At 36.5% G+C, this 13,369-nt stretch overlaps 1 long non-coding RNA gene across 1 annotated transcript; it reads right to left on the reverse strand.

The window, feature by feature from the left end:
• Positions 1-6,173: 6,173 nt before the first annotated feature.
• LOC110896821 lies at positions 6,174-6,850 on the reverse strand. Its single transcript, XR_002568193.2, has 3 exons — positions 6,690-6,850; positions 6,299-6,528; positions 6,174-6,215 (listed from the first exon to the last, which is right to left on the reverse strand). It is a non-coding gene; the product is annotated as an uncharacterized LOC110896821 (long non-coding RNA).
• Positions 6,851-13,369: the final 6,519 nt, after the last annotated feature.

Below are 13,369 nucleotides of genomic sequence, written 5' to 3' on the forward strand. Positions count from 1 at the left end.
CTTCTGCAAAATCTCCTGGAAAAATCTGATACTGGTAAGAAAAAATTGATGATTCCGTTAAGAAACAAACAGATAAGGAGATTGAACGAAAACAGAAGAGGAAGCATACAAAAGAAGAAGATGAAGTGCTCAACATTGGAACTTCAAATAGTAGAAAAATCACCGAAAGATAACGAATCACCACCAGAAAAACCAACCATTGCTGTGAAACTCAAAACCACTGCTGAACCTAAGAAGTCAGATTCTGATACACCTAAAACAAAACTCTCACCACAAAAACCACCTGTCAAAAAGCAGAATACAAAATCCTCATCACCACTGCCATCCTCGACTGAAACAATTGCTGATGCAACAAATGTTTCAGCATATGTTAAGACAACAGCGGTTAAGACACCAGTTCTTAGTCAATCCACTGATTCTACCCAATTTCAATTTCCATCACAATCAACCCTTACAGTCATGGCACCTTTTTCTTCCCTAACTCCTCCTTCTCCAAAATCTGTTTACACAAGAAAGAGAAAATTCATGGTGCATGAAGAAGAGAAGGAAGATATACCCGCACCAATTCCGTTATCAGCTACTCCGTTCATTCGAAGTTCACCTAAACCATTCGTCCCACCTTCATCAACAAAGATCAACCTATTGGCAGTAACTTTCCCTCTGGAACTGCTTGCAGTTCAAGATGAAATGACTCAATTTTACACAGAGGATGATCCATCGAAAAGAACCTTCCCATCTCTTCAGGGATTTGAAACTCCAAAGAATATTTATGAATATCTGAAGCTAAAGGGCAAGCAAGCAGAAGATAAGGCAAATGAAGAGTGTAAAGGGCTAGGAGACATTAATTTATCAGCTCGCATGCAACATTGGCTTGGTGAAGTCAAGAAGCTGGAAGATTTTGCTAGAGACCTGAGTAAGAACATGTCAAATCTGTCACCAAATGCTGAGCTAGAAAAGACATTAAGAAATGATTTCTTGGACACTATCATGGAAACCAAGCCCTACGAAGCCTACGGATCTGATTTCAAAGACTGGCCCCTTGGGGCTCTTAATGAGGAAGTTAATAGAATTGAAAAGATGAATAAAGATCCTCAAATGCCAAAATCTGCTCCCAACTGGAAACAATACAAAAAGGTTGAAGTGGATGAAGTGTTGAAGTATAAGAGAATGAAGGCAAAACTTGTAGCAGCTAAGGTTGGGACTGCTAGACATATTGGAAAATGGACTAAGCAGTCTATTGATCTAGCTTACAGTAGGTTAGAAGAGCGAAGAAAGACAGATCCATCCCTTCCTAAAAAGCCAGTATAGAAAGATGAAACGACTGTTATACGTCGGCAGACCGTTACATCTAAAACGCTGTTCTCATCAGCAGATGTATCCATTGCTGCCTTGAACCAAAGAAAAAGACAACAACTGATGGATGAGGAAGATGAAAATAGGTATGTTGAGCACAGAAAAGAGTCTATCAGAAATCAGTTACGATATGGATTGGATGATGCTTCATTGAAATTACAAGCTCAAGTTGCTCAAACACTTCAGAAGTTGGCAAGCAGGCCTCAATCGCCAAACTCCTCTCAAATAAAACTTCTCCCAAGAAACCCATCAGACCCAAAAAATACTAAAGTGGAAGTCTGACAAACAGACCCATGAATTGACTTTGATGAAGTCTGATGTGCGTGAAGTGTGTTATAATTTAGGTATATATTTTAAGCACTTTTTACAATTTTTAGCCAAGTTTTAAATTTATAAACACGATATTCACTAACACTAAACACACATATGGGCAAGTGCACCCATCGTGGACGTAGTTTAGTGTTGGTAAGATACCGAGGTCGTCCAAGGACACAAGAGCTTTTAGTACCGGTTTATCCTCAACGTCTAATCAAATCAAAATGTTAGAAAAAGGTTTTTTAACTAGAAAAATAAAACTAACTAAAATGCTGAAAATAAAAACAGATAGACAAGATAAATCACTTGGATCCGACTCGTATGTAGTGTAACCTTTGATTATTTTCGCACTTTTGCACTTGTTTAAGAGATTATCTTAGTTATTGTAGTAGGCCCCTCTTTTGAAGGTGACGTTACCCTCAACCCAATAGTTTGAGTCAGCAAGGATACAATCCTAAAGGGTCGGATTATTAAAAAATAATTAATTAAGTTATTAATGCATAATGTGGTAGGCCCCTCTTTTGAAGGTGACGTTACCCTCGGCTAAGTAGTCTGAGTCAGCAGGGATACAGTCCTAAGTAGTCGGGTTAAAGTTTTAATAGTAGTTTAACTTATGAGGGGATCAAAGAGTTTGGACCCCCGCCATCCAATACCGATGGGCATTGAAGGAGGTCCTACTAAATTTGACCCAGGTCCTTTGCAGGATCTATACACTGAACAATGGCAAGACTCTTACCAAACCGTTCCCTTAACCCTCGACCAGGTAGCCAACATACCTCCACATAGACCGTGGAGATATGAATGGTGAAAATCTTTTATTTTATATAGACAGTAAAATAATGCCAAGACACCACGGACAAACGATAAGGAAGAATCACCTTCAACATAAGAAACTAGTAATTAAAGTCATTAATACAAAACCAATTAAAAAGTGCAAAAGATTAAAAATAAAAAGTATTACACTAAACACTTGTCTTCACCAAGTGATGTAAGAGACTTAGGTAAACATGGCCTTTGATTGTCAAGAATTCTTACGATCAATCTTGGATCCCGATACGACTCACACACTCTATGATGGACAATGGATGATGGTGGTGGATGATGGTGGTGTGATGGTGGTGGGTGGTGGGTGAAGTGTGAGAGAGGTGGTGTGCCAAGGGATGAGTTGCAAGAGCTCCAAGAACTCCAATTTATAGGCTGAACAGAAGCTCGGGCACGGCCCCTTGTCCATTGGGCACGACCCCGTATCCATCCTACTCTATTTCTTCATTAAGTGCAGTTTGTCTGCATTAGTTGATCAGGCCCCCGTGTCCGCTGAGCACGACCCCGTGTGCAGAAGCATATCTGTACTATCAAGATTTGCATGGATTTCGTGAATCTTATAGTTGACCACGGCCCCGTGTCCGCTGAGCACGACCCCGTGGTGGGCAATAGAAGCTTCTACAACTTTGTCTTTTTTGCTAACACTTGGGCACGCCCCCATGCTCACTAAGTACGGGGCGTGTTCAGTCTTCTGCTTTCTTGTTTTGCTTGGGAAGATGCTGTCGGGAGATCGAGCATGCCACGTTTGTTCCTTTTCTTGTATTTATGTTAGATTTAGCTATCTTTTTGCTTCTTTTGTTCATTTGAGCTCATTTAATCCTGAAAATACAAAAGAAAGACAAAAGCACACTTTTTCCAACATTAGTACTAAAAAGGGTTAGTTTGATGCCATAATTAATGAAATTTATATGTTGCATTTTGTGCACATCAAAGTCTGATGATAGTGTTGAAAAGATATTAAGGGAGAATGCACTTGGTCTGAATCCAGTTGACCTCCAAGATCTTTTTAACCTTCAGCTTGATAGGGATGGAGATGATACTGATTCTTTGGATTTTGAGCTCCAATTCAAAGGGCAAATCCGGGAAATGTTGATGAGAGAATAAAGAAAAGCTGATTTCTAAAATCTGCTGATTCCTTGATTTAGATTTGCTGAAAGTTGTTGAGGCAGGTGATTGTGTTTTTGTAGTTAACGTTTGTTGAACTTTAAGTTGTATTCAAATTCTATGAAGTACGTATGTCTATAAACAGTTTATATTGTTTTTTTGGGTAAACAGATAAATTGTATGTAATTGATATATTAACCGATAATCTATGTTTATAGTTGTCTTTTAGCTATAACTAGAAGGAGCACCCGCCGCGTTGCGGTCGGGGTTCAACTTCATATCAGAAGTTTGAAAAACTCAATTTTAGAAAGTAAAATATATCAACTACTTGATAGAAACTCTGGTTGATCAACAAAAAAACCTAATAGAATGCACGGATGAACACCCAACACAACACAACTCAACCCACTTGTTCTACAAAAGGACATTTTTCAATCCAAAACCGTTTTCATATGACCAACCAATTCTTGATAATAGTGAAGGTTGTAATTGAAAAAAAAGTAGCTTAAATATTGCCATCAATAAAATAATGATATTCATGTTCGACAAAAAGCAAAACATAAATATAATCCTCAAAGTGAAAATCAAATGCAAGCTCATACACACTCTTGCAGAATATGCTATAAATACTAAAATAACTATAAACCATGATCCTACAAACTAATATACAAACATGTATGTACGCAAAGTATTGTAGCAAAACCTCATTCCGATCTTTTGATTGGGTTTACAAACCTTTTGATATGTTTTACCTAATGACTATGACTTCGGTCTCTTCCTTAGTGTCTTGAGATCATCATATATGGTTTTCAAACCTTTTGACACGGCTCAGTCACCAGGGCCGACTCAACTATTTTGTAGGCCCAAAACGAAAGTAGAAACGTGAGGCCCTTTTACAAATTTCAAGTTAAATGGACTACTCGACCCACCCATCTGGATATTTAGATCATGGTGTGCTACTTGTGTCATAGTGCGTTCATCTTCGGGTCCAACATCTTGGCCAAGTTAGTTATCTTAATCCAACTTTATCTATAAAAGAGATGTTGTATCCTTCTTTAAAAAGGGACTGGTTGAAATTGCTTTTTTGCTTCAAGGATCATAAATGATAAAGAAGTAACTCATATGGCAATGAGACTAAACCTACACTCCTACACAATACTTTTAAGTACGAACATAAGGGTGAGGGGGCACCCTCGGTGACCTCATGCGGGGACCAAATCCGCCGAAGAGGGGCGGTGCCGCCATCAAGGCGGGAGGCCAAATCGGGGACCAAAATCGGGGAGCCGGCACCGAAGAGGGGAGGAGAGAGAAGGTGGGCCCCCCATTCAATCAACCAATGAATTTTTTTAATAAAAAAACAAGTCACCTAAGAGGGGAGTGCCGCCATCAAATTGGGGTGTGAGGGGAGTTTAAGAGGGGAGTTGACGTGGCATAACCTGATTGGGTGTGCGTAAGAGAGGGGACTCCCCTCTTAGGGGAGTGCCCCGCTCATCCTAACAAATAGATATTTACAATTGTAGATACTTTAACTTGAATTAACAGTTAAGATAAAAAAAAACTTTGAAAGGTCAACAAATGATGACAAAAATTAACAGTTAGCATAGTGATTGTAAGTTTTCTTTGATGCTTTCTGTGTATCTTCAAGATCAACAGAACTCAAAGAACAAACAAAATTGTGGGTATAATTTGGGCAATAAAAATTGTACCTTTTCAACAATCAATAGCTTGAACAAAACAAATTACTACAGCAAGACAAATTAAACTTCGATTTCAATTTCAACAATACATATCTTTCTCTGCGGCTATAATGAGAATGTGCAGGGTGCTTTTTAATTAGGGAAATTGGCCTGTAATAATCTCACCTAGATCTTATTGGCCATTAATAATCCCACCTCAGAATATTCCCCCCACCAGTCCCACCTTTCACCTATTTTTCCTACAATGGTCCCCCGTTAAAAAAACTTAACGGAGTTAAGATTTTTTCCAAATTACAAACAGATTTTTTAGGGCTTTTGATTAGAACAACGATACGAGTCCATTGATGTAAAACTTGTCTCGAAACAATGCTCCAAACGATGAAAACGATGCTTTAATTCGGGTGTTTAAATTTCCAATTAACCAAAATCAAGTCACTTGGAGCACCGTTTCGAGGCAAGTTTTACATCAATGGACTCATATCGTCGTTCTGATCAAAAGTTCTAAAAAATCTGTTTGTAATTTGGAAAAAAACTTAACTCCGTTAAGTTTTTTTAACGAGGGACCATTGTAGGAAAAATAGGTGAAAGGTGGGACTGGTGGGGGGAATATTCTGAGGTGGGATTATTAATGGCCAATAAGTTCTAGGTGGGATTATTACAGGCCAATTCCCCTTTTAATTAACATGTTTTAATCAAAACTTCAAATATATCAAAAAGAAAACAAACCTGGCCTTGGCCACCATTAAGCTATGTACTAGGTTAAATCTTGTTGACTTGTCTTAAACTATTCCTACAACATACTCCTTTAACACGTGCAACCCAATGCTATTTTTATATATCCCGTTACGGTCTAGCCGTCAAATTCATGTTACTATGTTGATGATGTGGTGATAATTTCGACACCCCTTTCTGCCAAATGCATATCTGTCACCGAATGGTGTAATATTACGAAGAAAAAAAAGTATAGATTAAATTGAGAAAATGGCAAAATTTAGATCAAGATTTACCATTATTAATTCCCATCATCTTCCCTTCTTCAGTGTTGGCTCAAAAGTAAATCTCTTCGACTCATTCCATTAGATCAATATAAATAAACATCCTAGCTTAAAATTTTGAGTTTACCAAATTAACCTCATCTGCATCCGCTGGAATAGGACGATGAGTTGCGAGATGCCGTTCTTGGTGTTGCTAAAAAGTCCCACAACAACGGGCCATGGGTCACCTCAGCCTCAAACCACTGCCATCACACCAAAAATTTAGGGTACAAATTACCATCGTCAACTAAAACAACAAAATCAGATATCATCCAAAAAAATAGGGCTTACAATCAAGAACGCCCAACAACATCGAACCAACATAGATCTGAATCAGAAGAGCCAATATTGTCAGTATTGTTACCTTGTTGGAGGGTTCAAAACCTGAAAACTGGATAAGGTAATCAACAATCGCGCCTATAGCCTCTTGCCACTGTGTGTACGCCACCGCACCATCTAGGGTCACCGGAACCCTAGCCACCACATCTGCAAACATCACCACCACCATTCCGTCACCACCATGAGATTCCTGGTTCAGTTGATTGAGGCCTACCACGCACCGGAGCTCGGCCAATCGCCGGAGACGCGCCAACTTCGTTTATTTCTCTCTGTCGTCTGTTTCTCTCTCTCCCGTGTCTCTCTCTATTCTGAAACAAAATGACTTACAATCTCTCTTGTTGTGTGATAAGATGGAAGGTACTTGTAAATAATGCTTTTGTACAACTATTTCATGCACAAATCATCAACAAAGCACAACTTACAACACCATAAGCATAGAAATGTTGTAAATTAGAGTATTATATAATAGATAATACGTTTTGGTACAATATCTATGCACATATCTATATGTTCTATTAATATGTGTTATGCATGCTTGTCTAAGAAACGACTCGTGTTTGCAGCTCTCATTTTTAATGAGAGTACTAAATTCTTTGTTAATAACATTATTCTCTTAACATATGTTTACTAACCTTTGTAATTTCTGTTGACTGACCTTTTTAACATAGGTTGACTAACATGCATATCTGTTTACTATCTATCCATCTGGCAAGCTCTGTTGGAGATAATGGATAAATTTTTTTAGAAAAGTCTGTTGGAAAGCAACAGAGGTTTTTAACAGTTAATAGACAACAGTAGTTTGCTATCAACATAATGGAATTGCTGTTGAATAAACCTATTGACCATTAGTGTATATCAATTTTATAAGTCTGCACTAATTATTTTTTTACTCTCTGTCAATATGGGCTATTCATGGTTTTCTAAGAAACAGATGTTTGTGCTTAAACAGATGTTTGGTCATAAACAGATGTTTTGCCTTAAACAGATGTTTGGCCTTCTATATCTGATATTTGGACTTAAACAGATGTTTGGCCATAAACAGATATGTGGCGTTAAACCAAACATCTGTTTAAGGTCAACCTCTGTTTGACTATTGGTCAACATCTGATTGACTTTTGGTCAACATCTGTTTGAATTTTGGTCAACATCTCATTTAGTATTCAACAGAACTTTGAATAACTCAACATCTGTTCAATTTGTTGTTTCGTTTTCTTGAATTCTATGTAATTTTGTAAAGTCACCCTATCATTAAAGTAATTTTGTAAAGTAGTTTGCTCTCAACATAATGGAATTGTTGTCGAATAAAGCTATTGATCATTAATTTATATCCATTTTGTAAGTCTGCAGTAATTATTTTTTTACTCTCTGTCAATATATGTTATGCATGGTTTTCTAAGAAACGACCCGTGTTTGCACACGGGTCTTACCGCTAGTACTATATAATAAAAGAAACCAATAAGTGACATGTGTCATTCATTGAAGGCGTCTACATTTGTAATTTCCTGCATTTTCATACTTATCTTATATCAATTAATTAAATAATAAATAATCAATTAATATTAAATTTTATCTTACTTTGAATGTCGGATAGAATCATTCTATTTTTCCTAATAATATATTATCTTCAAATTTAAGTTATAAATTAAAGATATTTTTTTAAATAATGCTTTCTTTCCCTTCGTATTTTATCTTTCTTATTTATTTATAACATTGAATTGATTCTAACAACATTTAAGATGTTGCACATATTATATAACTTTTTATATAAACACTGAACATCATATATTCGCCCCGCTTGCGGTATGCGCATATAATATATATGTGTGGACGCTCGGAGGGCAAAAGTGAAATTGCACTAATTTTAACGTTATTTTACTAAGTTCGTGAAAATAACGTTAAAAGCGGCGGACGGTTAATAATGCATCATCATCATGTGGTGGCGTTGATAACAGAAAGACAAAAGGGAACATGCACTAATCGGTATTTGTCCCGAGTGGTGAGTGTTATGTGCTTTATGTCCAAGGCTTGATGCAAAACTACTATCGAGCCGGGGGTCTCACTGAAAGCAGCCTCTACATCTTACCCTCCTCAGACCCTACCTTAGCTTTGCTATTGGTGGGATTTACTAAGTATGATGATGATGATGATTTAGTACATATAATTGGATTTATTCAACCTGTATAATACACGAGGTTTATAAGGATATAATTTTTTTTATCATCTGGTTTATAAAATTACATTTATCCAACCCGAGTAATATACAAGGTTATAAAATTACATTTATTTAACCTGTGTAATACACAGTGTTTTTAAAGATATAATTTTTTTATTATTTAGTATATATAATTAGATTTATTCAACCCGTACAAATCATGAGTTTTTATTATTTGGTATATAAAATTACATTTATTCAGTACAATACATGGGATTCTTAGAGATATAATTTTAATATATAAAATTACATTTGTTCAACACGTGTAATAAACGAGATTTTTAAAGAATAATTTTTCTAATTTAGTATATAAAGTTACTGTTGGACCCAGTATGGCCTTAACAACTTCTTTTTACGTAATATGTTAAGTGATTTCAGTATATGTGAAAAAGATGTGCGGAAATAGAAATCAGACTTTCAAGAAACAAGACCTACAGAATTATCAAGTTTATATAACTTTGAAACAAAACAGTTTAACAAGGTGATTGTAAGATTATTATCAAATACAAATGAATCTTGAATTCTGTGGGTGAGAAGGGCAGTGGAGTTTGGGTGTTTGTATGTGAATGATAAGCTTCAAACTCAATTATCTTCTGCCTCTCGAGCCTTCTATTTATAGAAGGCTGTGTACATGAATAAACAATTGTTTATTCATGCAATAAGTCCTGCATAAAGTAGCAATTTGACATGTTCATTGAATCCAACGTTCAAGTTGCCTTTGTAATCATGATATCCAATAATGTCAGTTGCTTCGGTCATTGGTGGCAGGATAGAGTTGAGATTTAGACAAGTGGGGTTTTCATCAGAATTTCTGATAAACCACTTCATCAGAAATTCTGTTGAACAAATCATCAGAAAGTCTGATGATCAAAATCGTCAGAAATTGATGATATTTCATCAGAAATATCATCAGATCCATCAGAAATGACCTTCTCTGATAATCCAAATCAGCTCTTGATCAACTTGTGATTCTTTGAAGTAGATGCTTTGCATTTCAGTTGTCGTATCTGATCTTCTTCTTCTTGTTTGTGATCTTCAGGACTGTTATCTCTTTAGAGATCCAGTTGATTGAGATTTTCTTCAATACCTACAAATAAAGTTTCCTAACAGTTTCCCCTTAAGTATTGTAAGAAAATGAACTACCTATATCCAATGTAAACAACTTCTAACTATTTCTTTGAAAAGAAAAATCAAGCAACTAAGTTTCAGAAACATAAAACATAATCACACCAACCATTGTTCAAAACAGAAAAAAAAACTTTAAATATTGTTCAAAAACAGCAATATCTCATCAATTCATTAATTGATCTTTACTCCACTTCTGTATTTGTCCCCTGGTTTTAGCTTTTTCTTGTGATCAATTGCCTTTTGAGTTTCCTTGTACATTGACTTGTACCATCCTCTTGCTTCCATCTAGTTTTCAATACAATCTTCAATTGTTTTTCTCAGCTGTTCATTGTTCTTTCCCTTCCTCTTGAGCTGCTCTTGTTTCTCATTTATGCAGTTTCTTATATATTTCAAAGTTTGGTTTGAATACCTCCAAATTTCACTGATTTTGAATAGAGCTTTCTCTTCATTAGCATCTTTGAAGACTGCACATATTTCTGGTGTGTCAAAGATTGCTCCAGTTCTCACTAATTTCAAAGGAATTTCAGCTGGAATTGATGTGTTGGGAGGAGGTATTAACGCTTTGGTGCTATACTCAAAATTGATACACAGATCAAAGTCTGCCAGTGCTGCTCTTTTGTATACTTTTGCTCCTGCACTTTTAAGACTATCAAGGGCTCTTGTGATCACTACTGAATTACCTTTATATTCATCAATGATATTCTTCATTTTGACTATATCCATTGGGTGAACATCATCAGCCAGATCTGCATCAGTAACCTTTTGTACATTTTTATCTTTTCTGATCAGGGTATACTTGTTTTGACCTTCATTACCTAATATGCCTCCTCCAGTGGTCAAAGTATCAATTCTTTCAATAAATACTATTGGATGGCCAAGTGTTTGTGCAACATTACCCAGCTACCATTGTTTCTTTCTTCAAGAATGCCTTTACTCATTGGTGAGAGTGGCCTTGTTGGGTTGTCTTCTGGACCTTTCCAATAGTAGTGCTTTAGATGTTCTTCCGGATACATGATTGTGTGTAAATCACCTTCCAGCACCATTGAATCTTTGATGTTACCTTCTGAATCTTCTCTCATTATTTTTCTTAGCCTTTTTGAGGAGGTCACTTCATGTTCCATTCTTCTCTTCTCTTTTGTATCCATCCTTATGCTCAATTATGTTTCTCCAATGATGGTTGTAGAAGATGGTTGAACTGGAACATGTTCTTTCTGTTGGATCTTTGAAGTGTCTGACTTTGGGATGTTTGGTGGAGGATCCATGGGTAACTTTTGTTTATCTGGAGGAGGACCCATGGTCTGCTTCTGTTTTTGAGCTGTTGAAGTTTCTGTTTGCTTGGTTTGTTCTTGTTGAATGGTTTCTGGTTGTTGTTGAGGAGTTTCTGATTCTTTTGCTTGTCTTTCTTGTGGAATTGGAGCTTTTAGTTCATGAAGACCAACTTTTGCCAGTTTGGCAATACTGTCCTGCAATCTTTTTACTAACAAGTGGATATTAGTAAGAGCTTGAGTATTTGTTTCTTCTTGCTTCTTCATTTTCTGAAACTCCTGACTTTCCTGATTTCTTTGTGTAGTCAATTCCATTAATAGTTTCTCAAAAACCTCAGCCATGCTGCTGTTGTTGGCTCTGAGGAACTGTAATTCTTCAAGAATCTTTTCTGAACTTGAGCTTTCTCCTGCAGTTGCAACCTCAGTCATCTTTTTCTTGATATCACGTAGTTCTTTAAGAGCCTTCTCAATTTCTGATGAGCTCTCTTTGTTTTTGATGACTTTTGTAGTTTGTTGAGGGCTGCATTATTTTCTTCTATTTGCTTCTGCACAGCTTTGACAGTTTCTGATAAAACCTTGATTTCTGATTTTTGATTTCTGATTTCTTCCAGTATTAGATCAAGTTTTTCTTCTGTGGCTGTTTTCACAGTAGCAGTTATGTCTTCAAGTTCCTTGTGAAGTTGTGTAGGGGACATAGATTGGTGTCCTTGGGAAATAGGAGAAACAACAGATGTTCTAACACCAGCAGAAAACACATTTTCTGCTGTTCTGAGGTTAAGAGGATTGGAAGAATTCAAATTCTTTGTTCCCTCACCAGAAAATTGAAACATATTCAAGTCCTGGTTTTCCTCATATCCTTGAACCCTTTTAGGTTCTCCATGAGTTGTTGAGAAACTCTTATTTTTCTCATCCAGGTTTCCTTGATCAGTGGACTGATCTCCACCTGTTGCCACCACATTTTCCTCCTCAGAATCTGATTCAGAAAATGGGTCTTTTGTTTCACTCACATTTTGTTTTGTAGAAACTGTGCCTCTATATAAAATTTCATATTTTCCTTGAATTGATTCATCAGAATCACTCTCAGAATTGTAAAATATATTGAGTTTAGATTGTTCTGCACCTGTTTCTTCCATATGTGAGACTTCAGCATGATGTTCTTCTGCTGTAGGACTCATATGCACATCTTCATCAGCTGGATGAGGATCAGATTCACCCTGCTGCTCCATTCTTGGTGTGCTAGATTCTTCTGCATCATGCTCCATGGGTGACATATTTTCAAACCCTTCTTTGGTTTCTGCCTGTTTGCTTAACATCCTCAGATATTCTGCTCTGTATGGTGAATCTTCTGGTATCAGACACATCATTCTTTCTGACAGAACATATAGATCAAAATCTGACTTCCATGACCCTGCAGCACTCCAAGGTCTCATAATTTCTGTCTTCCACATAAATTTTGATTTTGGAATTTTTAGGTTCCTTTCAGAAAAAGCATCAGAAATTATGATTGACAGAAATCTGGAAAAGGGTAAATGTGAATCTATCCTTCCAATTTTAGTCAGAATTGATCTTCTGATCAGATTAAATATTTCTGTTCCAAAATCAATATTTAACCCATTTATGAGGCTGAACATGATTGTCAGAACATTCGTATTTATCTGATCTGTACCTCCAATCTTTGATGATAAACAGTTGTTCAGGATCTCCATTAATACTTGCCAGAAGGCAGGTAGCTTGTTTCTCTTGAATTCATTGATCTTTGAAATCTTTGTTTTGTAGCCCATTACAGTATCAAGTTGTGCAAACATATCTTCTTTTCTTGGTGCTACTTCATAGCCTTGGTTTAAGGGTAATTCTAAACACTCCCTTATTTTCTCCGGTGTAATTGTAATGAAGATATTTTCCCATATGTGTGCTGTTAGCTCCATTTCATTTGAGACCTTGAGAGTTTTCACAACTTGTTATAGCAGTCTTTCTGGTACATCTCTGGTCTTTGTAAGAGCTTGAGCTATCGGGCATCTGATTAGAAATTCAATGAGAATTTGACACTCTATGTCATACTCTTCAATATTAACATTCATTGCTTCATTGTTGCCTTTTAGT

This window comes from Helianthus annuus, chromosome 8 (genome assembly GCF_002127325.2).
Source record: "Helianthus annuus cultivar XRQ/B chromosome 8, HanXRQr2.0-SUNRISE, whole genome shotgun sequence".
Lineage (NCBI taxonomy): Eukaryota > Viridiplantae > Streptophyta > Magnoliopsida > Asterales > Asteraceae > Helianthus > Helianthus annuus.